Source organism: Natator depressus, chromosome 18 (genome assembly GCF_965152275.1).
Source record: "Natator depressus isolate rNatDep1 chromosome 18, rNatDep2.hap1, whole genome shotgun sequence".
NCBI classification, from domain to species: Eukaryota; Metazoa; Chordata; order Testudines; family Cheloniidae; genus Natator; species Natator depressus.
Window position 1 is genome coordinate 12,163,758 of NC_134251.1, and position 27,283 is coordinate 12,191,040.

The following is a 27,283-nucleotide window of genomic DNA, read 5'->3' on the forward strand; positions in this document are numbered from 1 at the left end:
GCTTTGCTGGTAGGGGGCTCGGCTCCCATCTCACCCCAGTGGCTCACACTGAGCATTGTTGGCAAGGATTTGTGGCCCATGGAGGAGATGCTTTGATGCAAGCAGTTGCAGTGGGCAGGAGGCTCGTGCAGACCCCACCAAGAGGCCGGCCACCAGGTAGCTCCGAGGTCCAGGATTGATGGCAGAACTGTGCAGGATGTGACTTTACCAGATTCCATTCACTGAATCAGACGCATTTTAAGAACCAGCCCCTGTAAGGCTGTAATCATTTAATCTTGTCTGAATCACATACCTGATAGCATCTGGTGCTGCTGAAGTGAGTGGCTTAATGGTCTGAGCAGCAGGTTGGAAATGCTCATCCTCCTAGCAAACACTGCTTTGAATCTGGGTGGGGCTGGTTTTGCCTTTCGTTCTCCTGGGAGTTACCATGCTGGTTCTCCTGTGAAAGACCCACAGAATACTTTTAAAACTCCAAGGGCTTGATTTTGCTTCCTCGCATATATTGGTGTAGCTTTCTTCACTTAATGGAGTTACTCCTGGTTTGCACCGGTGTGATGTCCTGCGATCCTGCCCTGTTCTTCAAGAAAATCCCATGGTATTGTTCATGACCTATGTAGAGAACCAGCACAAGACCTAGGTACTACATACGTCCTATTTAAATCCCATTGATGCACTTGAAACGAAACATACACCTAGTGCTGGCTTTCTGCACCAGGTGAATTTCACCCAACAATCAGAGTTTGTCCTTTTGACCTTGACCAAAACTTTCCTCCACAGTCCATACTGCAGAGGTGGCTGCATTTCGGTGGTGCTGTATACATCTAATCGTCAAGCACTTAGGGATGAAAGTATCTTTATAAGATGATATTCTTTTCTTATAGACACTTCCTTCATTTCTCCATATGAGAATAATACAAAACAGTGAATCATAAAATACTATCCAAACCAATCTTTAAAAATATCCGTTCATTTTATACATTAAAGGGACATGGCCAAGAGAGTTTTAGACCAAAGTGAGTGTGTGTGTGTGCGTATATGTGTAATTATATATAAGGGATGGGGGGGACACACACTCTCTCTTCCCCTCCTCCCCCCTCACCAAATCAAATTTTGCTCTGTTCTTCTGCTCTGGAGTAGCTTTTGTTTTTTTAAGAAAAGAATTTCATCCACTACGAAAAATGTTTTCATGTTGTTTTGGTTTTTTTCCTTGTAATCTCAATGAATTTTTAAAGCATAGGTGAAGACTTGCTCTGAAACTCAAAATGGCATCGGCGCTAATGCAGGAAAACCAGAAAGTGAAACTGACAGGTTTAGTTTCATTGTCCAAACTGGGTAGGATGGGGAAAATAAATGGCGACAGGTAAATTAGATTAAAACATACCAAACTTTGTCTTAATCTCCGCTGCTGATGGTAATAAAGGCTGGGAAATGAAAGGGCCCAAGTTCACTGCTGATATAAGCAGCTATAGAGCTGCCCCAGTTCATGCCGGCAGTGAATTTAACCCATGATTTCTGTGACACTATAAAGTCTGATTCTGCGAGCATTTATGCAGTGAAGTCAGTGGGACTCCCCGGCTCTTGTCTTTGTCTAAACTCCAGTTACCTTTCAGCAGGAGATACAGCCTACACATATAACAAATAAAAGGTTCTGGTTTTAAAGGGGTGTTTTGCAGGTGAGGAAAAATAGGCCAGGAGGGAGGCGTGGAGAACAGAATGTGGAGTAGTTCAGGCACTTAGATCTTGATTTTCAGAAGTGCTGAGCATCCAGAATTCCAACTGAAGTCTATGGAAGTGCTTAGAACCTTTGGAAATACCAGGTCTTTAGTGGTTTTTTAGGGTCAGGATGTGTTTTATGGACCTATCCTGTCTCCATGGATCAGGTTCTGCTATCCTTGCTCACACCAATTAGCACCTTGATTTCAATGGGACCACTGGAGGAGTGAGATGCTACAGCTCAAGGAGAGTAAGGGCGTTGGAATCTTGCCCCCTGAGAGCGACGGTGCTAATAGGAGGGATCTCACTTGGGGGAAGTGATCTTCATGGATTACCAGTTTTCATGGATTACCAGCAGCACAGCCTTTTTAAAAACAGGGAGGAGACACATTCCATCCGGTCCTGCTGGCTGAGCGGCGTAAAGAGATGGAATTCACAAGGAAAATCTTGTTGACAGCACAGCCTTACTCACAGAGGTGCTCCCATTTTTGTACCCTGCTTTTTACAGTAGGCTGTTTATTAAAATATAAAATTAAGCAACAGGGTTTTTTGTTTTTTGGTTTCTGCTGTACGGTCTAATTGCATGACTTTTTATTTTGTGATGTAACTTCTGGGAACGCCTATTGTGGCTCACAAAGTTGTTTGCTGGCAAAACAGTTTTTGCTTTATTGAATGTAGGAATCAGGAGAATTTAAACCACTTGAAGAAATAGTCAGATACATGGATAAAAAGAAACGCAAGACATTTAGGATCGATTTCAGCTAGTAGAAAAGGAGAAGGCCCACTATGGGCCCAGATTCTTATTTATTAACTCCCTTTACACCACTCTGGCAGCAGATAAGTGCCTTACAATGGGTCAGAATATAACTTATTTCCATTTTAAGGCTCCTCTATGCAGTTTGTAAAGGGGCCTTAGTAGAAATGATGACGATTTTCACTCCAATCCTGCAAACATTCGTGCTCAACTTTATTCACATGAAGGGTCAATGGAATGAATGATTCATGTAAAATAAAGTTAAGCTTGTGTGTAAGTGTTTGCAGGGATCGGGGCCTGTATCAAACAGTAGATAATTCACATCTCTCAAGCCGTTACAGTCACATTCCTGGTCATCATCATATCATATTGGGAATAGTATTACAGTAAATTTAAAAAAAAACACCTTAGTAGTGGGGAAAAAATGGAAAAACTCTAAGGGCTTTTAAATGTTGCTGCCACTATAAGTATCAATCACACAAGCTGCATCTCCTTGCTCTTGGGTGGATGAAGATTAGGAATTTCCATACAACAGTGTGTGTCTGAGAAGCAAGTAGTATCTGCAGCAACTGATCTCTCTTCACTCTAAATATGATCATTTACCCCTAAAATATTAAGATTTTTTGTAAAACAAAAAAAACATGTTTACACCAAGAATGACTGGTAGAGAAGGTTACATTAAAAAAAAAAAAAGAGAGAGAAAATCCCAAAGGAAAATGTTGCTTTTAAATTAATTCCTGGACTGTTCGGAACCCAAATGTTGCAGCCCAGAGAACCTGGAAGTGAAATTGACTAATAAATACAAGAGAAATTGACTCCATTTATTTATTTATTTATTTTAATTTGTACAGGAGAGAAATGCTGAAAGCAAACATGCACCATTAATATTGAAAAGTAGATAGGTTTAAAACATTTATTTTAGCTGTAAATGCAGGTGTTGTATCAATTTAACTTAAGGTGTAATTTTAAAACTGATTTTAGTTAAACTGGCACAAAAGGGTATATGAATACTCTTATTTCCGTTCAGCTTAAGTCAATGAGGGCAGGGTTCAGCTAAACCAAAAATAAGCCCCTCTGAAACCAAGATAAGATGAACAAAGATGTTTGCACTGGTTTAATTAAACATTGGTGCAAGTTTGCGTGCACACAGCCCCTTATACTCACAACTACTTGTACACACATTCTTAAGAAATTTCAGTAAAACTGGAAATGCTGCTGATCAGGGAGGGATAATTTAAAAAAAAAAAAAAAGGAAATTCACCCAAGAAAATATTTGTGAATGAAAGTTAATATATTAGTAGAAATAATTAAAACCCCCAGACAGAGATGCTCATCTGAGCTACGATTGCCTTTGAAATAAAATTAACAAGCATCATCAAAACAACAAGCAATTCACCCAGCAAGAATTAGGTGGAAGGAACATCACTTGGCTGCTTCCCAGCAGGTGGAGGGGCTGAACAGCTTTTCCCTCCACTCAGAAGGATTTTACCTAGGGATTTCCTTCCCCCTGTTGTTTTTCTGCCAAACAGTTGGAGCGGGTTTTCCCAAGAAGGGTGCAACAGGTGTGTCCCAATATTCTGAATGTGTACCAGTCTCACCTGTGGACTCAAACCCTGTGGTTGCTTCTTGGCACAGGTAAGTGCATGTTTGTGCAGGAACATGTGCTTTTTTGCATTTTTCTCTCCTTGGGAAATTGTGACCTTGAATGTTGCTTTCATTGGGGGAATTTCCCAGGTTCTGCTATTGTATGTAACTTCTGAAGAGTTTCTGTAAACTGCCCTCTAGTCCATAAGCAACAGCAGGTAGTACTGGAGTCAAGCAGCTGGCAAGGCTGCCTATGAAGTGGGATCTTCCTGTGAGACCCACTATGATGGGGGTTGTCTTAACCCCTCTGTTTCCTTTAGGATGCAGAGAGCTGTTGCTGTGTCCTTACTTAATCCCCAGGATACTGGCTATCTGGAGAGCCCGGCTGTATTTGAACTGTTGCTACTCTCAAAGGGTGATCTTCTGGCCTAAGGACTGCCCTGGGCTGCTCCCCTGCTGAGCATCTCTCCAGTTGCTGAGTGATTTAAAGAGGTCTCTGAATATAGTTTTTTTTAGAAGCCTTAACAGCCTTGTGCATATCTTTGAAAAGCAGTTGCTTAAAGGAGAGTATAGTCTAGTAGTTAGAGCACAGGCCTGCACGTTGTCCCCCCTCCAACCTAAAGGCACAGTGTCATCCTGAGTAAGCTGCTTCATCTCCCTTGTTCCCCCTCAGCATGTCTCAGGGTGAAGTATGAGGAGATCCTCAGAGGGAAGGCTCTGGTATGTGCTGCGCACGTGTATATATGTGCACCTGGTCATTTAATGCCAGAAACCCAATGACCTCTCTGCGCTCTCAGGCCCTGAGTCACTTTTTCAGTGAAATAACTTCTAGCTTTTAAAACTAGCAAAAGCAATTAGCCTGCTCTAGGGACCAATAGCCGGCAATGTGTCACTTTAAAAAATGGATCTGGTGGTGGGGACCTCTAAGGGTTTATATCAGGTTAGAATATTTCTGCTGTAAGTGACGTCTGCTGACAGGCCGTATTCGGAGTGTTCTGAGCAAGTCAGAGCGGATAGTACTGGCTGAATGTCATGTTCATAGGGTTGTTTGTCTGATGTCACATTAACCATACTAATATATATTGTAGCATGTCTGTGTGACTGTATATAGTGTCTCTCTGTGTGTGTGTAATTTATTTATATATCTGTGTGTCTGTATGTAATTTACTATGTCTAGCTGCGTCTGTATGTAATGCATATATGGCATATTACTATCTCAAATGCCATAGACTACTGCATATCCACTTATCAAAGAGGCTGGGTAAGCAGAAGGCTCTGAGCACTCCCTGAGGGCTTGGGGAGGGACTGGATGACTGTGACATACTAGTAAAGGCCTCCGGTTCAAATCCGGTGCAAGTCAGTAGTGACTGAAAGGTGTCACTACCCGAGAGACGTTGCATGTCTCATTGTGCTCTTGCTCAGTTCCTAGTGGATGGGTATTGTCACTGGAGCTACTTTCTCGTCAGTGTCAGCAGAGAGACCAAGAAGGAAAGATGGCCTTGTGGGTATAGCACTGCGCTGGGTCTCAAGAGTCCTGGGTTCTAATCTCAGCTCTGCCACAGATTTGCTGTTGGAATTTGAGCAAGTCTCTTAATCTCCCTGTGCCCCAGTTTCCCCATCTGTAAAATGAGGATAATGGCACTACCCTGCCTTCAGGGGCATTGGGAGGCTAAATCCTGAACGCTAGCGAAGCGCTTGGGTGTTAAGCGATGGGGCAGGTGTGTAAGCACCTAGATAGAAGGATGCAGTAGGCCTAGCGATTGAGTTGCGCGCTCTCCCCCGTTGGTGTCCAGGCAGGTCAGGACTGTGTTGGCAGGGTGAGGTTGGGGAACCTGGCGCTGCTGCCCTGCCGTACCTGCTCTGTAAATTCAGTCTCCAGGGCGGCTGCTCCTCGCCTTTCACCAGAACCAAATTCACTTTCAGCCCTCCACTGGGAGGCAGGAACGTCCCCCTTATAACTGCACAGCTTGGGGTGTGGCTGGATTGGTTACCCTCTCCTTTTAATAACCCCATTTCAAGTTGAGATTGCCACCAGCACCTGTGGGTGGATGAAGGTTCCTTGGCTTTTCAGCCTTGTGCATAGGGGCATGCATCCTAGTTTGGGGGAAGGGGAAGTGCCGACTGCAGATGTCGCTGCTTTTGAGTATGTAGAGAATTGAGGATTTCTGGCTACCCTCCACACAGCATCCAGCCCCTCAGAAGCAGAGCAGCATGACATAGAGGGCAGCTCCTGGTCAGACCCAGTATTTTTGCTGCCTTAGCTGCTGTTATAAATTCTTCACTCCCAGCCTTTCACTTCTGATATTTTACTTTAGCCAAATAAAAGTCAGTTTCGTTACCTCCGGCTCCCAGCGGACGCGGCAGCTTCAGGCTGTGAAATATGCTCCCGCCCTTAAAGGGAGGATGGGGGGCCTGCTTCTGGGAATCCAAGGTGAAGAAAGGTTCCGGGAACAGGACTGAGTCTTTTGCCTGAGTTTCAGAGCTTTCTGTGTTCCTGGGTATGTGTGAGAACTAGCCAGCTAGCACCATGCTGGGAGAATAGATGGAGTGTCAACGTTCACACTTCCAGCCACCAAATGAAATGGGCCAATGCCAGGGACTGGGTGTTGGAATTAAGCTGTGCACACCCTGGGTACTAATATGGGGGCAAGAGAGTGGGTTGGTGCTCTCAGCCTCTGAGTGTAATAGGGCGCCCAGGCCAACTCTTTGATTGCTGGGACCTGAATAGCACTACAGAGGAGTTTGCTGGGGTTCAAAGTATTTGGAAGTGGAGTGCAATAAGACAGGAGGTGAAAGCCCCATTGGATCCAGCCCTGGGTGTGAAGGGTGGTCCCTTGTGGAATAACACGGCTGCTGTTCCCAGTCACTAGAGCTCTCTGGGTCGAGTGTCCAAGCCCTGCCATAGCCTGGCATCAGTCTATACTGAAGTGTGGCAGGCCCTACACCTTTTCCCCTTTGGGGAGGAGCCCCAAGACCAGCCTCACTGAGGGGCAGCCCCAAGGACCAGAGGGTCATGGCAGGAAGCTCGGTGAGACCCTGCTGGCAGATCCCACACAACAGCATTCTCATCCTTCCAGGGCCAGGCTGGGTCACTTGGCTCTCTCCAGGACTGGGAAGCATGAATGATGCCTTGGGGAATCCCTCTGGTGTGTCAGTCCAGCCTCCTCCTCCCCCCCCCCCCCCAACACTTTAAACAGCAGGTCCAAAGAGCCCTTACTGTCAATAAAGGGGAAGGGCAGGGAAGGTTAGCTCAGTGGTTTGAACATTGGCCTGCTAAACCCAGGGTTGTGAGCTCAATCCTTGAGGGGGCCATTTAGGGATCTGGGGCAAAAATTGGGGACTGGCCCTGCTTTGAGCAGGGGGTTGGACTAGATGACCTCCTGAGGTCCCTTCCAACCCTGATATTCTATGATTCTAGCTCCCCACTTGGGTGGCCCTGCAGGGGGGAGGCCCAGCCAGCAGGCAGGTGGGTGAGAACGATGCTGCAAAGCCAGTCTTGCTGATGTGGCCCTTTCTCCTGCAGCGACTCATAAAATATGGCTCAAATTTTCATTACGGGCTCTATTGATTATCTTTTGGGATGGATGAATTACAGGGAACATTAAATTAAAAAAAAAAAGGCAATATTTGAATGAGTCTGGGAGGTCGATGCCAGAAAGGCTGACGCACCAAGCCTTACTGGCACTCGCCACCTCTCCTGGCCTGTTAGGCCTCAGGCCTGGTACCGTCTCTCTATCCTCAGGGAAGGACCTGCTCCTCATGGAGCCTCCAAACCTTGCTCTTCGGGAGCAGTGAATTATGCTGAGGCATAGGGGGGCTGTGTGGGCTAGTGGCTAGAGCCCCTGGCTGTTACTCCAGACTCCTGGCTGCTGTCGCCGTGTGACTCAGGGGAGGGCTGTGGCTAACTGGGCCTTTAGCCTCTTCAGCTATGGTGCTGACTGGTTGGGTGGCAGGTGGGCTTGGGTTAATGGGTCTCTGTCAGGCACCTTGGATGGAAGGACAAAGGAGCCATTGGGTGGGGGAGGGTAGTGGTTAATCTCAATAGAAAGCCCATGGGTCAAATGCTGATCTGGTGTAAGTGGGTGCCTGGAAGTAAATGGAGTTTCCCCTTCTTACACCAGGTTTGAACGGGTCTCCTGTTGCCTAGAGAAAACATAACCAGGGAGATCCATGGCCTGGTAGGAAGGGGGTTGTGGGTGAAAAACCAACCCTCACTCCTAACCACCATCTTCATCCCACCGCCCACCCCACTCTGCATGGGTCTCCCCCCAAACTTCATCAGCCCTTGGTTTCCCTCTCAGCTCCTGGGCTTGGTGGCAGGTGGGTCTGTTTGTCCTCTGGCTGGAGCAGGCTGAGCTGGGTTGCGAGGGGTTAGTCTGCTGTAGTGGGTCTCCACTGCAGTCTGTCACCCCATCAGAAAATGCCTCCCAGAACCTGAAACTTCCCCTCAGAAGACTGAACTGCTCCGCTCAGAATCTCGCGCTGATCTTACAGTCCTGTCCTGGCCTGATTGCAGGTTGCTTGCTGACATTGGCACAGTCCCCAGATAAAGGCTGGCACTGCCAACATCTCGGTTATGGGGCAGGCAGGGCTCAGGAGCAGGCTGGGTGGATGTGTGAGCGAGGAGATGGGCACTGATCTTTTTAAAGCATCGGGACGCTGTGTGCTCTACCTGTTCCATGCCATGTATCAAGCGATGCCCATGGCTGAACTCCACCCCTTAGTGGCTAAACCCTATTTCAACGTTGTCAATTTTTGGCAATGTGAGCAAGTCTCTGGAGCTGAAAGGTGGGGAGCTACTGATGCTGCTACTTTGAGAATCCCAGTTTGTGGTGCTCTCCTTTCACTAGGGGACAGATACTGAGAGGCCCAGGTGGCTTTTGAAATCCCCTCTTTTCTCTCCATTATTTTGTTGTTTTCCTGTTTTCGGTGCAATCGGGCTGGCAGCTGCTGCTTCTCAGGAATTCTCTGTTTTCTTTTGTAAGATTGTGAAGAATGCAGCCAGGGTCCCTCACCAGCCAGCCGCCTTCGTATGTCCAGCACGGTCCGCCCCACAAGGAAAACAACTCCTCTACCCTCACATAGTTACCTGTGTCCAAACACACATAGCCCGCATGCTCCTGTCTCTGTGACACTAACTGAGCTGGCCTGGGAAGACACCAGTTCTGTTCCCCTCTGTCTTTTCTTTGCTCCCTTTTTGTTTGTTCCTTTTGTGGTCTGGAATGAAAACACAAGGCACAGTCGCTGCTCATCATCTGTAACATTTACACATGCATTGTGCTGGTGTCTTGTATTTGCAAATGCCTCTGTGTGTGTGTGTGTCCACGTTTGATCATGTGGCTGTTGGCATGGCTCTTTGTTGGCATGCATTTGTATACAGTATTGTGTGTGCGCACACCTGTGTGATCGTATCTCTGTGTGTGCACCCACACTTGTACTGGGCTGGGTCTGTCTCTGGTTATGGGTGTCTTCATTGGTGACTTTGTGAAGGAGTGTGTGTGCGTGTATGCTTATGCATATGTTCTTTGACTATGTGAACAAGATGTAGTGTGAACATACCTGTGTGTGTGTGTGTGAGAGAGAGAGAGAGAGACAGACAGACAGACACTTCAGAATAAAATGGGACAACTGGAAGGTGAGAGTAAAGCTTTTATGCTAGGGAGTTGCACATCTGGGCGCTAGTGCCAGGGTGCACACTCTTGGGTGCTCTATGCATGCTCTGTGTGTGCGTTGTTTCACTTGCCAGCAGATCGCTGTGGGTTTCACAAGCCATCCACAAAGCTTTGGTTTCACCTGGGCTAATGCAAAAAGGTGGTGGTTTCCATGGCTCCCCGGCCTCACTATGGCGACACACCCTTTTTTGTGTAAGCTGTTCCCTGGAGTCGATTGTTTTTTGGCAAACAGCTCTGTAAACTCCTCCAACAATTAAAATGAAAAGGAGAAAAAAATAATGAAACGTGGAGTGAGACGGCAGACAGGTCGGAGCAACTCACCTGGCCAGACCCATCCCCACTGGTTTGTGCAGCCAGCCCCAAACCCTGGTGCCAGGAAGGGAGAAAGCCCCTCGCTCTCTTTCTTTGGACTCCACCCTGGGAAGTGCCTGGACTGCTCCAACCCCCCAAACTGCAATGAACTAACAAGCACAAAGGAAAAGGTCATGTTGTTCGTGTTTTTTTTTTTTTTAAGTGTTGCAAATGTCTCTCAGGGAGGGGAGCCACTACAGATGCCAGCTCTGATTAATTTAAATATTTACCAATCCCATGTTTTGTTACCAATCCCATGTTTTGTTTAGTTTTTAAATTGTGTATGTGTTTGCTCTGTTTGTGTCCCATAAAATACCTGGTGTTTTGGGCGTACCCCGTTTACAGGGTGCGTGAGATCACACTGGAAAAATGCTGTGAAAAACATTTTCATGCCACGACACATCAGTACAATTTTGTATTAAGATGAGGATTTTTCTGCCTTTTTTTTAATCTCCAAAATCTGGGTAAAAGGGTTTTCCTTTGTTTTATTTTTGTTTTAAATAGTTCCCTCAGTAATTTTAAAATCAACGTTAGCCCCTGTCTCACTCTGCCAAGGGGTGCTGAGGAGACCCAGCTGCTAGGCTATTGCATGGTCCAGTGGGGAGGGCATTGGACTGGAATGGAGGACACCTGGGTTCTGTTGCCAGCTCTGCCACTGACCAGCTGCTTGACCTTGGGCAAGTCACTTTGCCTCTCTGTGCCACGATTTCCCCTCCTGCCCTTTGTCTCTTTGATTATAAGCTCTTTGGGGCAGGGACTCTCTTACTTTGTGTCTGTACAACACCTATCACAGATGGGGTCTCTAGGTGCTGCCATCATTTTAATAAATAACTAGTACTAGATGGATGGTGGGTGCCTGGGGTTCAAGGTGCCATTTGCGGGAGGGTAGCCTGTCTAATGTGTGACCCTTTGCCCTGTTCTCCTCGTGCCAGCTGGGCACAGGAAGTAGGGTGCTTATAGGCCACAGCAACGAGCTTAGTATAAATGCTGAGCTATAGAGAGGAGGTCAGCATGGTTAAACCCCCTCAACCTCTCCTGTGGCCAGCAGGAGAGGCGCATGCACCCGCTGCAGCATCGGCCCCGCAGGCGGAAGGAGAGCTGCCCCAAAGCTGACACTTGTCGTCGGGTCCCATCAGCTTCGGGTCAGGTTGCTGGGATCTGCTTTCCATACCCACCGTGTCAGACTCTGATCGTGAGCAGCCCCATGGAAACCAGTGGTGCTGCACCAGTGTATCTAGTACCAGGATACGGCCCCCTCGCTCCAGCCTTCCCACTGTAGCTGGTTTGCAAACGTAAGAGAAAGCATTTGGCTCAAAGGGTGAGAGTCTTGGGGCAGAGGCCTTTCTTTGTAATGTGTCCATAAAGCACTGGGCACGTGCAGTGCACCTCACTCCCTGCTTTCCATGCCCCCATCCTTCCTGTGGGCTCTAGGCAGCAGGTCTGGAGAGAAGCTGGGGAAGAGACTTCACCTGGTGGCAGCTGAGGAAGGAGGGGCAAAATCGCTGGCTGTGATTGAAGCTCTTGCTGAGTGTTGGCTCTGGAATTCCATGGGCACAGTCGCACTGTTAAATGCCCCCAGGCTGTGAACTGGGGGAGGGGAGAAAGAGGGGGTGCACTGGTAGAATTTGAAACCTCCATTCCTGCTCCACCACAACTTTCCCGGGAGGAGGGGCAGTGTGCAGGATGGGAGCCTTTGTCCGTGCCTGGGCCACTAGCCAGAATCTGAAATTGGACCTGTTACTTTTGAGGAATGCAGGACAGTGGAAGAGTGTGTGTGTGTGTGTGTGTGTGTGCGCGCGCGCGCGCACATGCATGTGGTGTGGTGTGGGGGGTGCCATTGCTTCAGTGTCCTAGGCAATGGCCCAGAGCATAGGATGGCCGGGAATATATCAAGAATTACCCAATGGCTGCAATTCTACCACCATGCTCTTTAATCACTTATTACTTTTCTATTTCTTCTTGTTGCTGTAATTGTTACAAAATCTCTTGGCTTTGGGAGGGGCCCAGGACTCCAGGGCCCAATTGCATTTGCCCTGATTCAGAAAGTGGGTCATGCTGCTTGGATTGGGAAGGAGATATTCATCTCGCTTAATATGATATTTATTAGGAGATAGGGAAGGGAACACAACCGTGCTGTTGCATAGAAAGTTCCTTGGGGGTGGGGGGAGACTTGTGAGGGGAGCAGAGGGAGTTCTCGCGTGCCCCATGTCTGCTACCTTTGTGCCGAAATTTACTGCACCTCAGTTATCTGTTTCCGCTGCTTGTGGTCTCAGCTCAGGTAGAGTCTGAGATGATAATGTGATAGGGAGAGAAGACTGGGACAGGTAAGGGATGCATAGCTGCTCTGGCAGTGCCCCCCAGCAGTTATCCTTCAACTAGGGGAGAAGAAGAATTCTCTCTTTGGACACAGTCTGCACCCTGACCTTGGCGAAACTCCTGCTACTGGAGTGAGAAAGATATTTTGCGTGAAATCTCGTCTCCACTGAAGTCAGGGGAGCTTTGCCATTGAATTCTGTGGGACCAGAATTTCACCCTTAGTCTTTGTGCCCATTCAGTGGGATTTTCTAAAGGAGAGAGACTGACCACAGTGACATCCAGAAACGTTTGCTGGGCCAAATTCATTGCTGACGTGAGCCCACTGAAACCAATGGCGTTACACCAGGCATGTGTATGGACCGCTGTTTCCCCCTCCAGCCTAATAGAAGTTCTGGTGGACACTGATAACTCCATTCAGGAATCCATCACCCTGTTGCCAAACTCCCTCCTCTGGGCCATGTGTGTCCATTGCTGCCTCCCTGGTCTTCTAGTCAGTTTTCTGGCACTGTGCTTTGAGGCCCTTGAAAGAGGTCGGAGGAGGGGGAGAACAATCCCTCCCAAACATTGGGCCTCACACTGGTCCTTTCAGTGGAATCCATTGTTACAAGCCGTAGATCAGTCCAGTCTGTCTCCAGAAGTAGTCCCCATAAATGTGAAGACCAAGACCCTCTTCCAGGAGAGGGTGGCTCATCCAAGAGCTAAACACACACACGCACTTGCCCCAGCAGAGCACTGGCTGTTGGAATCCCTTGATGGAGCAGTTAACGACTCCATTGACTTTCCTCTAGAGAAACCCCAAACTGTTACAGGAATTTTCTCCCAGCTCTCGGGTGGCCTATGGGAGCTGCTTGAGAGGGCACAGCAACACTACACAATCATTTTGCACCAGTAGTGAAGAAGGGAATGGTATGCAATTGAAACTGCAAGGGGAAAGTCTCCAGGGCACTGGGCCCAAACTCCTTTTCCTTGGTAGAAGGGCTGTAAGATCAGTAATGCTCAGGGCCTTGGTTTTACACCTCATCACCTTCAGCAGCATGTTAGTTCAGTAGTGATATGGACTAGAACCCTCTGCCTTGCCTAAACTATTTTTTGCACCCCGAGTGCTTCTTTGAGGTTTCCCATCCAAGGACAGAACAAGCCTGAGTCTGCTTAGACTGAGACCTGTTTATGTATAGTATGTTCTAGGCTTGGTGTAGAGGGAGGATCAGTTGGGGGTGTATTCCATTTCCAGCTGTGAGAAGGAAGCAGGTAAGCCTCAATCCTCTTCTCAAGTGAGAGCCTTTTCTTCCATCTTGTATGCTGCTGGTGGCTGGATGTTACGCTGGGCTGTGGCTCCGTTACTTGGGGTGGGGGAGGTTTCAAGGCTGCTGGCTCTCAGTCCATTCAAGCCTGAACTCACCTACATTAGGAAAGGTATGTCTCTCTCTCCTTGATGGAGCAGTGTTCTCCTGCCACTGATCCTTTCATCCCTGCCGCTGGAGATAGATGTGTAGAAGTGGTGGTTTCTCCCACCCCCAGGCGAGGAAGACCGCAAAGGCCTGGGTGTAAAAACTGGCATACAGAATTGCCAGTTTTGGTTGGCCATATTCCTGGAGGTTTCATCACACAACATCTTTAATTAAAGATTAATCTTTAATTCCTAGAGACTCCAGGTCTATCCTGGAGGGTTGGCAACCCTGCATCATTAATGAACGCTCTGCTGCTGGCATGCTTTTACTGCATTGTACCATCCCACTCCCTGCTCTCACTGGGCTGCTGGTGCCCAAATGTAGGAGATCTTGATTTCTTTTCCCTCCCTCTCTTGCAGTAAAACCTGGTGATGCGTACAAGTGGGGAGGCAAAACTGGCTTGTACCCGAGGTGCCTTATCGTCACAGTGACAAGTGAAGATCTGACCGTATCTGATTCGCCCCTGGGCAGGCAGGGCTGTCCTGCATCTCTGCCCTCCCCGGCCACAGGCAGTCCATTGTAGCTCTGTGAACTCATTGCACTGTACAGTGCAGCTCTCCAGAAGCTGACTGCTCCTGCACTAACAGTGGTTAAACCCCCTCAACCTCTCGTAAATTTACTGTGGCTGTATCTGTCAACAGAGAGGAAGAAAGTCAACGAAGGGGTGGATTGACTGTATGTACAGCACTGCTCCAGCAGGGTCCCAGTCCTGTGCCAGGAGCTCAGCTGGTGTTCACGGGCAGTTGGGAAGCGCGGCTGACCCTGCTGGTTTGGCTGGGCCTGCGCTGCTGTTTGGTGGAAAGTCAGACTTGGAATTATCAAAGGAAGAACTGGCAGCTCCAGTAACTTGGAGGGCTAGATCCTCAGCGGGCACAAATTGGCTTGGCTCCAGTGAAGTCAGGGGAGCTGCACTGATTTACACCAGCTGAGGATCTGGCCCCAGATCTTTAAAAAGTGGGAGAAAAGGAGGGAGCGGTACAAAGGCCCGACAGAGATCTATTTGTAAAGCCTTCTGGAAACTTCAGGGGGTCTTCTGCGGTCTCATGATTGTCTTCTGAGAGGGTGGAGAGGCTAGTGCTTCTCCAAGCCTGCAGAGCTCCCTCGAGGGGACTCTACATTCTTGGGGCTGTGGGGCGAGTGGAGCGTGTACAGCTCTGTGGTCGGCCTCTAGCACCACTCTCCCCTCCAAGCAGTTCCACATTACTCATGAGCAGCTTACACTGCTTGGTACCTCTCCCTGTGCCCATAGACACACAGGCAGCTCCTGGCTGGGTCGTCCAGGTGGGCTTTATTCAGAGGTGGACCAAAGGATGACACGGACAAGCCTTGCCCTCTCGCTTTTCAGTGTGGCCTGCTCATGTGTCGCACAAGGTGTTCTCTGACCCCTGTGTCTGGCGCATTTGTGTGTGTGCTTGAAACCTTACTGATATACTCAGTTGTCTGTGCTGTGTGGGATACCAGTACCCTAGGCAGCCCCTAACTGGGGCAGGCCTGTGGTAGCATTTTTAGCCTCAACCCAACAGAAGGGGTTAACCCATCCCCAGCTGCGTGATCATAGAAGGAGAGAGACTACTGCCAATGATCAGAGAGAGGATGCCCTTCACTTCCATGGCCCCTTTCACCCGGGGGGCCTGACGGGCTTTACAAACGCTTTTAGCCTTGCAACCTGTGGGGAGGTGGTTTGCGGTCAGTGCCGTGGCATGGAGGGGCCCAGGGAGGTGAAGTGACTTGCCCAAGGTCACTGAGAGCATAGGTGTCCTAAGCCCTGGGCCGACATCTTAACGACAAGACCATCCTAACTGGTGTTGAGCTGAGCTGAACCTCTTTCAGCAGGTGGAGACGGGATGATCCTGTATCACAGACCCTGTGTCAGCTCTGGTCTCTGTGGCTCCCCTCTCGCCCTACTGGGCAGCTCCATGAGGACTGGAAGCTTTCCCTGGTAGGAAGCCTAAGTCTGATCTGGAGGGCAACTACCTGGCCTGCACAACAGCTCATGTGTTGGACTTGGCTGGCATTGCATGGAGTGGGTCACCCTCCTTAGCCTCACAGTATGTCCGCAGCACTGGGCTGCCAGCTCTCTGTCTGAGCGGAGCTGCCTGGTGGGGGCTCACCTTTTGGACCCGCTCAGTCCTGTTCTGTATCTGACCAGAGGAGGGGTCCTGATTTCCCATGCACCCCACACCCTGTCCCTGCCTCAGGGACCAGGCCTCCTGCCTTGCTTGTACTCTGAGTGTCTGCTGGGCCAGGCGCATCAATCAGCTGGCTTCCCTGCTTGGCAGCGCAAAGCAGATACTTCCGTTGCTGCAAGCCGGGCTTCCCACAGGGCAGCCCATTGCATTCTCCCTGCCCAGCACTGCTCGCAGGATCCAATGACGATCAATCACAATCCTACAGGCCCTGTATTCCTTTTCCTGCTAAATGTTTATAAAGGGCTGGTCACCATTACTGTGGCATCCAGGTGGCAGGGATCCCAAAGCACTCTAGACTATAGACTTCACTTCAGCCACCTCTGAAATGCAGCCACTTCTGAGGTGTGACTTGGCAGCTGTTTAACAGTTGCCCTGCACAGCTGTTCATGACAGGGAATGAAGAAGGGATAAAATATCCAGTTGCAGGGCTTTAGGGTTACCTGAGTTGGAGTCTGGCCAGGACACTCAGGCTCATCCCTAGGATCTTGAATGAGCTGTCGGGACCGTGGAGTGACATGGGTGCAACTGGGCTAAGTGGCCGCTCCCTTTAGTGGGTGGCCTTAGGAGCCATCCCCATCGTAGCTTTGACGTCACCTTTTGTTTTTCCCCGGGGTTCTCGTGGGCACGTACTATGGTGTCTAGAAAGTGTGTTGGCGCCGCTGCAGCCTGGCGGGCGAAAGGCCCCTGTCCTCACTCTCATCAGAACATGCTAATGTTTCCATTTAAAAAATACCTTTTAAAAAATAAAACAAAAAGGAAAAAAAAAAACCTCAGAGGAAATTGACTTCCCAAAAATTACGCTAAACTAACACTTGGGGCCTGGCACGACTCCATTGCAGCCAGGAAGCTTGTAATTAACCAGCTCACTGCCACAGTGCTGGGAGGGGCTGGAATCTCAGAGCAGGAGTGGAGCATCAGGACTTGGGTGTCTCTGAATGGGTGTCCCCGGGCTGGACTGGGTATCTGTGGCAGGGTTGCTGTGGGCATTTTCATGCAGTATTAGGCACCTGCGGTCCTGCTGAGTGAGGCATTCCTTCCCAGATGTGCCTGGTACTCTGCATTGTGGGCAGGGTCCGTGTGCTTAGATCTGACAAGTGATACTGCTCTTGTCCAGGGGACCCTTTGTCAGTGAGTGACAAGGCTGTGTGTGCTCCTGGAGACAAGGAGCCCAGAATTAGGTCTTGAATATGTGCAAACCTGCACTCAGCTTTTTTTTTTTTTTTTTTGGGAGATGTGAGTTCAAATCCTTACGAGAGGGTGAAGTTTGGTCTCTTCCTAGTTCCCCTTGTGCATGCTGCCATGTGGCATGATTCAGTGTGATTGACAGCTTCTGCTCAGGCTAGGCCCTGGAATAGCAGGGGTGCTGCAGGTTACAACTGGGGTGCAGTGGTGAGGCTCTTTAGGGACAGAGTTCTGTACAGTAGGGTTAGTGGAGGAGGCTGCAGGTCCTGTGTGAGCTGTACTGGGTGGAGGATGCTTGCTGGCACTATGCTTGGCTCAGCACAGCGCTTTCAGCACCCCATGTGTGTGAGGACTGGTTTCACTCATCAGTTTTTGTCAAAGAAAATAAACAGGCTCCTGTACCTGCTGCTGCGAACAGCCGGGCGTGACGCAGAGAGCAAGACAGAGGTCTAGCCCCAGAGCTGAAACTGCCAGCATCAGTGGTTTGGGAGCCAGGCACCAAATGTTGCTTTAATACAGCACTTGGGTGGGAATTTTCACAACTTTGGGTCATCACAAAGAGGGGACTCTGTGTCCCAGCTGTGAGCATCTCTGGTTTCAGGGGTGGGGGCTTGGTATGTGCTAAGGCTGAAAATATTTACAGGTTTGGAAGTTGAAAAGCAAACAGGAAAAGCCCTTTTAAAAAATGAGTGTAGTGGATATTCAAAACAGGGATTGCCATGGAAACGCCACAATATTTGCTTAAATTGACACAAAGGTTGCTGGTTGCAGGGTTCTGACTTCTTTGGCTCCATTTTCTTTGGCCCGGCACCTATCACAAATTGATCTCAACAACCCCCCTTTGTTTTGCTGATTTTATTTTTATCTGATGGAAATAAAAAACCCTCCAGCCTAGAAATCCCACCTCCCAGATCAGCCCTGATGCTCCAATCAAATATTGTGGCAGGGACTTTTTTTTTGTTTCGATTTGTTTTGGTAAAGAACGTAAAAGTTTGTTCAATTATTTTGTTCCCTCTAAAGAAGAATACGGATTGTGATTGGCTTACGTGGTTATGGTCCTGGCATGTGAGGGAGGAGGGCAAGAAATGTAGCAGAGGTGGAGTAATAGATCCAAGAGAAGCTAGAGTTGAGAAAAGATAGTGGACTGGGACTTGAGAGATCTGGTGTCTGTTCCAGGCTCTGCCACAGAGTCACTCTGTGACCTTGGACAGGTCGTTTAATCTCTGTGTGCCTCGGTTCCTCCCCCGTGAACTGCAAATAATGATACAGTAGAACCTCAGAGTTACGAACACTAGAGTTATGAACTGACCGGTCAAGCACACACTTCATTTGGAAACAGAAGAACACAATCTGGCAGCAGTAGAGACACCCCCCCCCCCCCAAAAAAAAAAAAAAAAAGCAAATATAGTACTGTGTTAAACATAACTACTTTTAAAAAAAGAAGAAAAAAGGAAAGTTTAAAAAAAAGATTTAACAAGGTAAGGAAACTTTCTGTGCTTTCATTTAAATTAAACTGGTTAAAAGCAGCATTTTTCTTCTGCATAGTAAAGTTTTAAAGCTGTAGTAAGTCAATGTTCAGCTGTAAACTTTTGAAAGAACAACCATGACATTTTGTTCAGAGTTATGAACATTTCAGAGTTACAAACCTCCATTCCCGAGACATTTGCAACTCTGAGGTTCTACTGCACTTTCTTTTCTGGCTAGATTGCAGGCTCTGCGGGGCTGGGGGCTCTCTGTCACTGTGTGGATGTATAGCACCCAGTACAGTAAAGCCATGCTTCTGCAGTACAAGTAATAACGAACGGCCCGTAAGTTTACGGGGGTGGAACTGCTACGTTATGGGGGCAGCAAATGCAGCTGAGGAGGTTACAGGGGAAGCCCTTCTCAGCATGTGGCATGGTAGTAGGGTCTGTATCTTTGCACCTGGTCGGCGCCCAGCTCTTCCCTGGAGTGGGATGGTCTCATGGCTGTAGGAGATCTGGGGCTCAGCACCCAACTGGTGATCATGTAAAGGGTCTGTAACTTGGCTTCTTATTGGTTGTCTCACAAGATGGCTGTGCCGTGCTAGGGCTGGCCAGGTCTGTTACTTCTCCCCCAGCTGGGTGGTTGTGGCTGAGCGAGTGCTGTGTTCTGCGGGTTGCCAGTCGTACCCAGTCAGGGCACTGATTGGGCGTGTGTTATGCAGCAGCTGGATAAATAATACACTGTTCATTTCCCTTCCTCAGGGCAAAGAGACTTCACCAAGTGAAGGGAACTCATCAGACTCGCGCTGTGTCCATCAAGGACCTCCGGGAAAAAGCTCCTGAATCCCATCCCGGCTGTGTAGGTTGGAATGGACTTCGAGCCCAGTGACTTGTGGATGCAAGGTACTGGCTCCCCTTCTGTAATCTATTCCTCTTGGTTTGAGCTATGACCAGAATCTGGGTGGGCTCTGGGTGACTTTTGAATCTCTCTGGGCTTTGCTAGAGCCCCTGGGGTGCATTTTTGGTGTGGAGAGACTGTATTTAAGTTAAGGAGCAGGAGTGGTGGAGTCTGTTTGTGGGTCATGGATTCATCATGGCAGGGGTTTGCTTTGGAGTGGTTTACAGGCAGGACTGCAGCATCCCCAGTGCTGAGGGTACGATGCATCCCTGATGATGCAGCCCATCTGTGCACAAGATGGAAGGTTTGATGGCACTTCAGACAGGGACAGGTCATTTTGAACCGCTCCTGTGTTAGGTACCAGGGCTGTTGCTGATAGGGTGGGGTATCTCCTGGATAGGGGGTTCTAGATGATGGATTCCCTCAGTGGGGGTTAGAAGAGAGCAGGTCATGATGTTTGATTCCGTGGTTCTTACACATGGTTTAAATCAACGGCTGCTGATTTTCACCTGTCAGACTCTGAAGTCTTTCTCCTGTGTGTCCAGCATTGGCTCTTGGCTGGGGGATCTGCCTGGCTGGGCTGGAAGCAGTTCCTCTGTCTGAACAGCTAGGGCATGAGGCAGCCTTGGATGTAACTAGGCACACCAGCTTGGGAAGGTCTGCTGGGAAGCTCCAGAGTCTGTAACACCAACAAAAAGTTCGGGGGTCGGGTGGACTGTGAGGGTGGGACTCTGCCTGTTTAAAAACCACTTTAACCTCTTCACTGCTGGATCCGGATGCAGCTGCTCTGCTATGGCCAAACACAGTAGTGTTTTATGTGGTGCTGGTGATCCATTGGCCTGGCAATCTGTCAAAGGGCCCATGGGATAGCACCAGAGGTACTTTGGGCTGTGCCAAGTGGTGCAAACAGTGGTGTCCTTCAAGCATTTCCCTAAAAGAGGACTGGTGCAGTGTGGCCCAGGAGAGGACATATGCAGCACCTGCCACTGGCAGTGAGATAATACTTGTCTCTCTGATGATGGCCAGGACTCAGAAGGGAAGTGGAAGGGGCTGCCACATTGGGTTTGCTGCTGATGGGAGGAGATGTGGGTAGTGGCTACTCTGTGGGGATGATTTTGCCAGAGTTTACGTCCCTGAGTTGTTGCCACCCTAGTGGCAGCACTGAGAGGGGAGAATAGTGAAAAACATCTGAATGATGCTCAGTCTTAGAGGGGCTCAGTGGATTTATGCATCGTTACATCACTCTGGTGACCCCAGGTCACGTTCCTTGTAGGCCCCCAATGAAATACTGCTCTGCCAGTATCCAGGGCTGCTGTGAGTCAGAGGAGGCTGTAGGACAGAAGAGTTGGGGAGGGGAGGGTGCAGCGGAAGGGCCAAGAGGGTGCCACTGGCCTGGCACAGCATGAGGAAGGATGGTCTTGAGATTGAGACACTAGCCTGGACCTTGGGGGATCAGCGTTCAAGCCCGAGCTCTGATGCAGATTTCCTGTGCAGCGTGGGGGGGAGGGAGGGAGAGTTATTTATGTTCTCCATGCCTCTGTTTCACTGGCGTTACTATTTTTAAATAGCAGTAGCAATGCTTCCCTACCTCCCAGGGGTGCTGAATGTCAGGTGCTCAGCTGCTCCAGTGATGAGCACCTGAGCTAGACCTGTTAGGACAAAGATGCTGCCGGTCAGGAGGTTGATGCATCAGTGTTCTTTTTTTGCATCGGTGCCTCCCCACTGTTCCGGCACTAAAACTTGCCCAGTGCCTGGCATGGCTGATTCCATGTGGCTGATTTTGAGCGGTTTAGCTAGAGGGTTCTCCAGGCTTTATCCCTGGGGAGAAGGTTCCAAGCACTAGCATCTGTGCACCCGGTTAGAGCCATGGCAACCCCTTGAGTCCAAGAATCAACAAGTCTTGCCACTCAAGGCCCCGGCCTGTTGGCGAGATTTCCAGGCTCTGCTGCTGTCAGGGCTGAAGGAGTAGAGGTGTTAGGTGGGGCATTGGGATAAGGGAACCTTGTGGGCTTCCCAAATCAGATGCAAATACTGGGACTTGGTTGTGGCAGCTGAATCTCCAGCCATGCATCCCGGTGTCTGGCTCCACAAATGCACAAGCTCCGTGGGGCCCCAGCCATGTGTGTTTCCCCCACCCCGGTGAGAGCTGAGTGCAGGCTACTCAGTGGTCTCTGCTCTGTAACTGGTGAACAGACACATCCTGTCAGAGGGGAGAGGGAAATCGGAAATGATCACGTGACAATGGGAAATAATTATCCAGGATTAGGCTCTGTATTAACAAGCACAGCTCGTCCTGCAGGAGCTGCAGGTAAACTTAAGGGGCATGGCAAATTGGAAGGACCTGGCATATAATGACAGCTACAGGGCATCACAGTCTGGCAGAGGTCTGTATGGTGCCTCTGAGGATCATCTTTTAGGATAGTTGGAGAAGAGTGAAGATGATACACATGTGAGCACCTGGTAGCATGAGCGCACATGGGCTCCATCTAGGTATAGACCATCCCAGAGATGGCACAGACCCAGAGCAGGAAGGGAATGGGCTAGAAACTGTATAAAGGGCTGAGTGTGTGTAGGAGAGAGAGACCTTTGCTTCTGCCAAAATCCAGACCCAGCAGCACAGGACAGCTCATCTGAGGAAGCAGCTTCCAAGGCTCCAGGTCAAATTCTGCAGCCAGAGGTGAGCACTGACTCCAAGAGGAGGAGGCTGGTGTAGCAGGAAAGTCCTTTGGCCCTTGGTCGGGGTTCTTTCAGATCAGCAGCCTCTTCTCAGCTTTGTCTTTTCCTGCTGGACACTTTGCACAGCACTGATTGCCCTTCAGGTGCTGTTTTCCAAGGGCTGGATCCAAAGCTCATTGAAGACAATACAAGTCTTTCTATTGACTCCAGTTTCCTTTGGAGCGGGCCCCAAGGGCATCCACCTTGGCTGTGCCAACCCATTGCAGTTTTCCATTGTTCCCCCAGAGTTATTAGAGTCTCTGGAGTGAAAGGAGCTGCCTGTTAGCCTTTCAGAAATGTGGGTTTGTGATCCCTCTCGCTCTGGACTGGAAACCCCCTTGTTCCAAGCCTCAGCCCCAGAGCACATTTTATTCCTCCCATTTTCAAAGCAAGCTCAGTTTACTTTGGACTACAGAGGCTGCTTGTTGACTCCCTGGCATCCATCCCTCAGCCCCTGGCTATAGCTGGTCTGTTTCACTTTCTGTTTATGCTCAGTTTCAGGCTGTCAAGCCCTAGAGCACATGGGGGAGTTCTGCCCGCACAACTACTGCAGTTTGGGTTTCCAGCAATGGGAAGGAATGTTCAGATAAACACACAAAAAACTAATGGAAACACCAACAACCCCGTCACCACCCCAAGTGACACCTAAATGTGGGGCTTAAGCCAAGTTGACAGCTCCCCTTTACTGGGGCAGCGGGGGCCACTGAACACCCTCCTCCCAATGAAATCTAATGGGAGCTCTGCCTATGATAAGGTCAGACCCTGACCCACCACAATGGACCTTTCACAGCTCTTCACAGGACCCGCCCCAGATTCTGAGCTGGCTGGGAATGTAAAGGTTGTCTGGCAAAATCATTGTGGAAATTTACCAGCCTGGGTATGAAATCGACTCCCCTGCTTTTGCCAGCCGGGACTCTGAATGATGGTTGATTTGCCCATTTGAAATATATATATACACATTACTTGCCGGGGATCAGTGAAATTTTCCCAGTCTGGACAGTGCCTCCAGGTAAACACTGTAACATGTCTATTGACTCAAGTGTACAGTATCTACTAACAACATGCTATAACCTCCCTACTGGGGCTATCCGGTATCTGCTGTAATGTACTGACTTGTTATAATAACCAGGACCCACCAGTAACAAGCTATGATGTTCCGTCTTTACTGGTAACATGCTATGACATACCCAGCTAGGCTGCAGTGGCCCTGCCAATATTGGGAGCAGTAGAACCCTCACAAGCGAATTGGTTTGTATCTTAGTGCCTCACTCCCAGAATGAAGTGGTGTGATCCCAGCGTACCAGCCCTGTTGATCACACTAGGTACCAGGCTAATCAGACTCATCATGCCCTTTAAAGCAAGCTCTGATTGGACCAAAGATTTAGCCTGGCTCCTGGGCGGGCTATTCTGGATTGGTCTGAGCTCTGGCCCCCTTCTGAACAAAGCAGGCCAAGCTTTGCTTGAGTGGGTGCTCTGACGCCTGGCCCGGCTGGACCCAACAGAACCCTTCCGGTATGGCAAAGCAGTGGAAAGAGAGGATGTTAAAAGTGTGTCTGGGATAAGAGCAGGGTTGTCACATCCATCTGCTGAGGCCCTGACGAGCAGCAGATCCATATTGTTAACATATTGTCTGCCATATGGACTGGCTCAGCTCTCCAGGAACGCTTGGGAGACCTGACCTCTAGTGTGACAAGATGTGAGCATGAAGGACGGGTTGACAACAGCCGTTGGGTCTCAGAGTGTGAAACCGTGTTAAAGCCACTTCCACTGCCTTTCACTGTGCTCGCACGTGCTCGCTCTCGGAGGGTTTTTTCCTCCCTCCCCTGCTTTCCGCATCCCTGGTCTGCACTAGATCAATGACCTTCACTCATAACCAGACTGGACAGTTCTAACTCCCTCCCCCAGGCCTTCGATCAGATGTTTGGTTGGCGGCTGTGGAAGGCTGAATGGGGGGAAGTCAAAGGAGGGGAAAGAAGATAGTGCGTTCAGCAGGCCTGATAGCTAGTCCTGCCACGTCTGGTCTCGGAGCAGGACTGGAGCCCAAAACTGAGAGGTCCTTGGCACCCCTTATTCCCAATGATACTGAGAGATGTAGGTGCTTGGTGTCACTTTGAGGATCTGGCCCTTATTGGCGACCTAAGCGGATCAGAGGGGCTCAGAGGTATTCAGAGGAGGGGACTGATCCCAGGGTGGGGAGAGGGGACAGCCACCTCTCAAGTGGCACAGAGCGATTATGGAGTGAACCCCATGATAAGCACAGGCCAACTCCCTTTAAACCTGCCTGCTGTTCCAACCAGCCCGTTGGCATCACACATGCAGCCAGCTGCATCACTGGACTGTCTCCTGCCTGATGGGGAGCCCACTGCCCCATGGGAAAAGGTTTTACTGGAAAAGGGCTTTGCAGGCAGTAAATAGGTGGGCTGTAAGAGCTGCTCCTCCATCCCTGAGTGCAGAGAGCTGTTAGGTGGGAGTAGGTCTGCTAGAACCCAGTGGGAGCACCAACGTGCACCTGCACATGCAGGTCCTCACAGGGCCTCAGAGCCCGGGCTCCAGCCCAAGCCTGAACGTCTACTCTGCTGTTTTTAGCCCTGCAGACCAACCCCCACGAGCCCAATTCAGCTGACCCGGGCTCTGAGTCTCTGTGCTGCGGGTTTTTTATTGCAGTGTAGACACACCCATTAAGACCAGAGTCCACAACATCTTGACTCCTCATCCTTCACCTTAACCACTCTGGCCTGCACTCAGAGAGCTGGTGTGAAATCCTGACCCTAGTGAAGTCCATAGCAAAATTCCCATTGACTTCAGTGGGGTAGGATTTCACCCCTGCTACCTTTAGGGAAACCTTGTTCAGGAACTTTTATCTCCAACTGCAGAATCTTTCCTTCCCACATACATGTAATCTATGAACATTAATTGTGTGTTTTGTGCACTGAGGGCTTGCAAAATAAACAGTGTGATGAGTGTTAGTTTATTTACCACGGAATGAAGGATGGCCTTGTGGTTTAAGCATTTACCTACCATACCCAGAAATCCAGGTTCAATTTCTGCCTCACCCACAAAATGTTCTGTGCTGAATATTTCTTAGTGAGGTTCACCTGGAAGTCTAAGAAAGTAGAACCAATGAAGTCAAAGGGGTTCTATTGATACTGTCCTCCTAAATTAAAAGCTAGAAAATAGCTATCATGGCTTCTGCAAGATGGAGTCAAGACCTACTTAATCTACCAACAATCATTCATTTCAAGGGGGTGGGGGGAGAGATAGCTCAGTGGTTTGAGCATTGGCCTGCTAAACCCAGGGTTGTGAGTTCAATCCTTGAGGGGGCCATTTAGGGATCCAGGGCAAAAATTGGGGACTGGTTCTGCTTTGAGCAGGGGGTTGGACTAGATGACCTCCTTAGGTCCCTTCCAACCCTGATATTCTATGATTTACTTAAACATTAGTGATGTAACAAACCTGATTTTATGCTAATAATGAGTCAGTAGCAGAGTTGGGAGGAGAACTGAGATCTTTTAGCCACCAGATTGTGCTTCCTCTCTGATCTTAATAAATCCAAGGCTAGTGCTTTCTGCTGTAATAAACAGCCACGTGTGCTAACAGTTTACTGCACCTTTATTAGAAGAATAACTAGAAGCAAAGCTTAATAAAAGCCTTGTAGTCTGCAGTACAGGGTCTTGCTAACTTTAGGCTCACTTTCATCTCTGGTCTAGGGCAATCAGACGGATCCAAAAGCCATCAGCAGGGTATACTATACAGCAGGGTTATACCTCAGCTCATTTGCATAGCATGATCTGATTGGCTAGAACACAGTCCAAAGCCACTGACCTTCTGGAGTTTGCCAGAAAAAAAGGGTTTGAAAGGCATTTGGACCAATCAGTGCTAAGTATGCAAATGAATTTCCAGACATAACACTGTAAAAAAATGTGGTTCCAAGGAATCTATTGATAAAACCAAAAATTTAAAAAATGAGCAAATAAAGTAAAGTAAACGTGACCCCTTCTGATGCATTCCTCTGTGGGGTACATTCCAGCGCTAAGGCTCCAACCATAGGCATCCAATCTGCGGGACGGCATTGGAGGTGGGGCTTATCTTACTAGTTAGGTTGAACATGCTAAAGCTGTTTTTGACATACTATCTTTGTCTACTAACTTTACATTTTAATTCTAGGGGGTTTGTTCTTCTTTTTTTGTGCGGGAGGGGGAGTTAGTTCCACTGGCTTACTAGTTAAAGTAACTTTAAAAATATGCCAGGTCATCAGACAGCGTAAATCTTTTTTATGCAATGGTGCTGTGCCAGTTTGCACTATCCAAACTGAAAGTCTGACCCACCCTATTTGTTGTGATTCTTGTTGAATTGATTATTGCGTGTCCTATCGCTTTAAATCCCAGAGAAATGGGGAGAGGTCAGAAGTAAGGTGAGCAAACAGTATTGCTAACACCAAGAGTTCAAAAATCACAAGTTGGGCCCCCACAATCATGAGATTGGCTTAAAAATCAAGAGATGTCAAGAAATAATAAATTTGGGATTCTTTTTATTCACGCTCTGGTCTCTGTGCCTGTAGGGTGCACATGGGTCACATTTTTAGGCTTTTCCCTACAAGCACGAGGGCTGGGAATGTACCTTTTTACAAAATGAAAACCGAGGGTCTCAGGTAATCAGCTGCCACTGGGGAGCTGGGGTTTTAAGAATAACAGTAACCATTGTGAGACTCCTGGGAGTTGGCAACTGAATGTCATGCCAGTAAGTTCGGCTGGCTTGGCGAATGGACTCCCCGAGGACGCGGTAGAAGCCTCTTTCCTTGGGACTAGTGAGAGCCTTAAAGTTGGGGAATGGTTTGGTCCAGGTTTATCTTTACCTGGGGCCATTTCGAACTGAATGGAGTGGTGTAGAGCATAGACTGCGGGGGAAAACCCTCTCCTGGCCAGGCTTCGTAAGGGCCTTTGCCAGCTCTGATGTCTTTGATGAATTGGTAGCTGAGCATCCCAGGCCCTTGCAGTGGTT

General features: G+C 48.9%; 1 protein-coding gene across 2 annotated transcripts in view; it reads left to right on the plus strand.

The window, feature by feature from the left end:
• Nucleotides 1–27,283, plus strand: part of CASZ1 (castor zinc finger 1) — a 263,964-nt gene that overhangs the window by 23,467 nt on the left and 213,214 nt on the right. For both annotated transcript variants that reach the window (XM_074975271.1, XM_074975272.1), the window contains exon 2: nt 19,435–19,575. The gene's annotated coding sequence lies outside the window, so the exon portion shown is untranslated. The remainder of the gene's footprint in view (nt 1–19,434; nt 19,576–27,283) is intronic.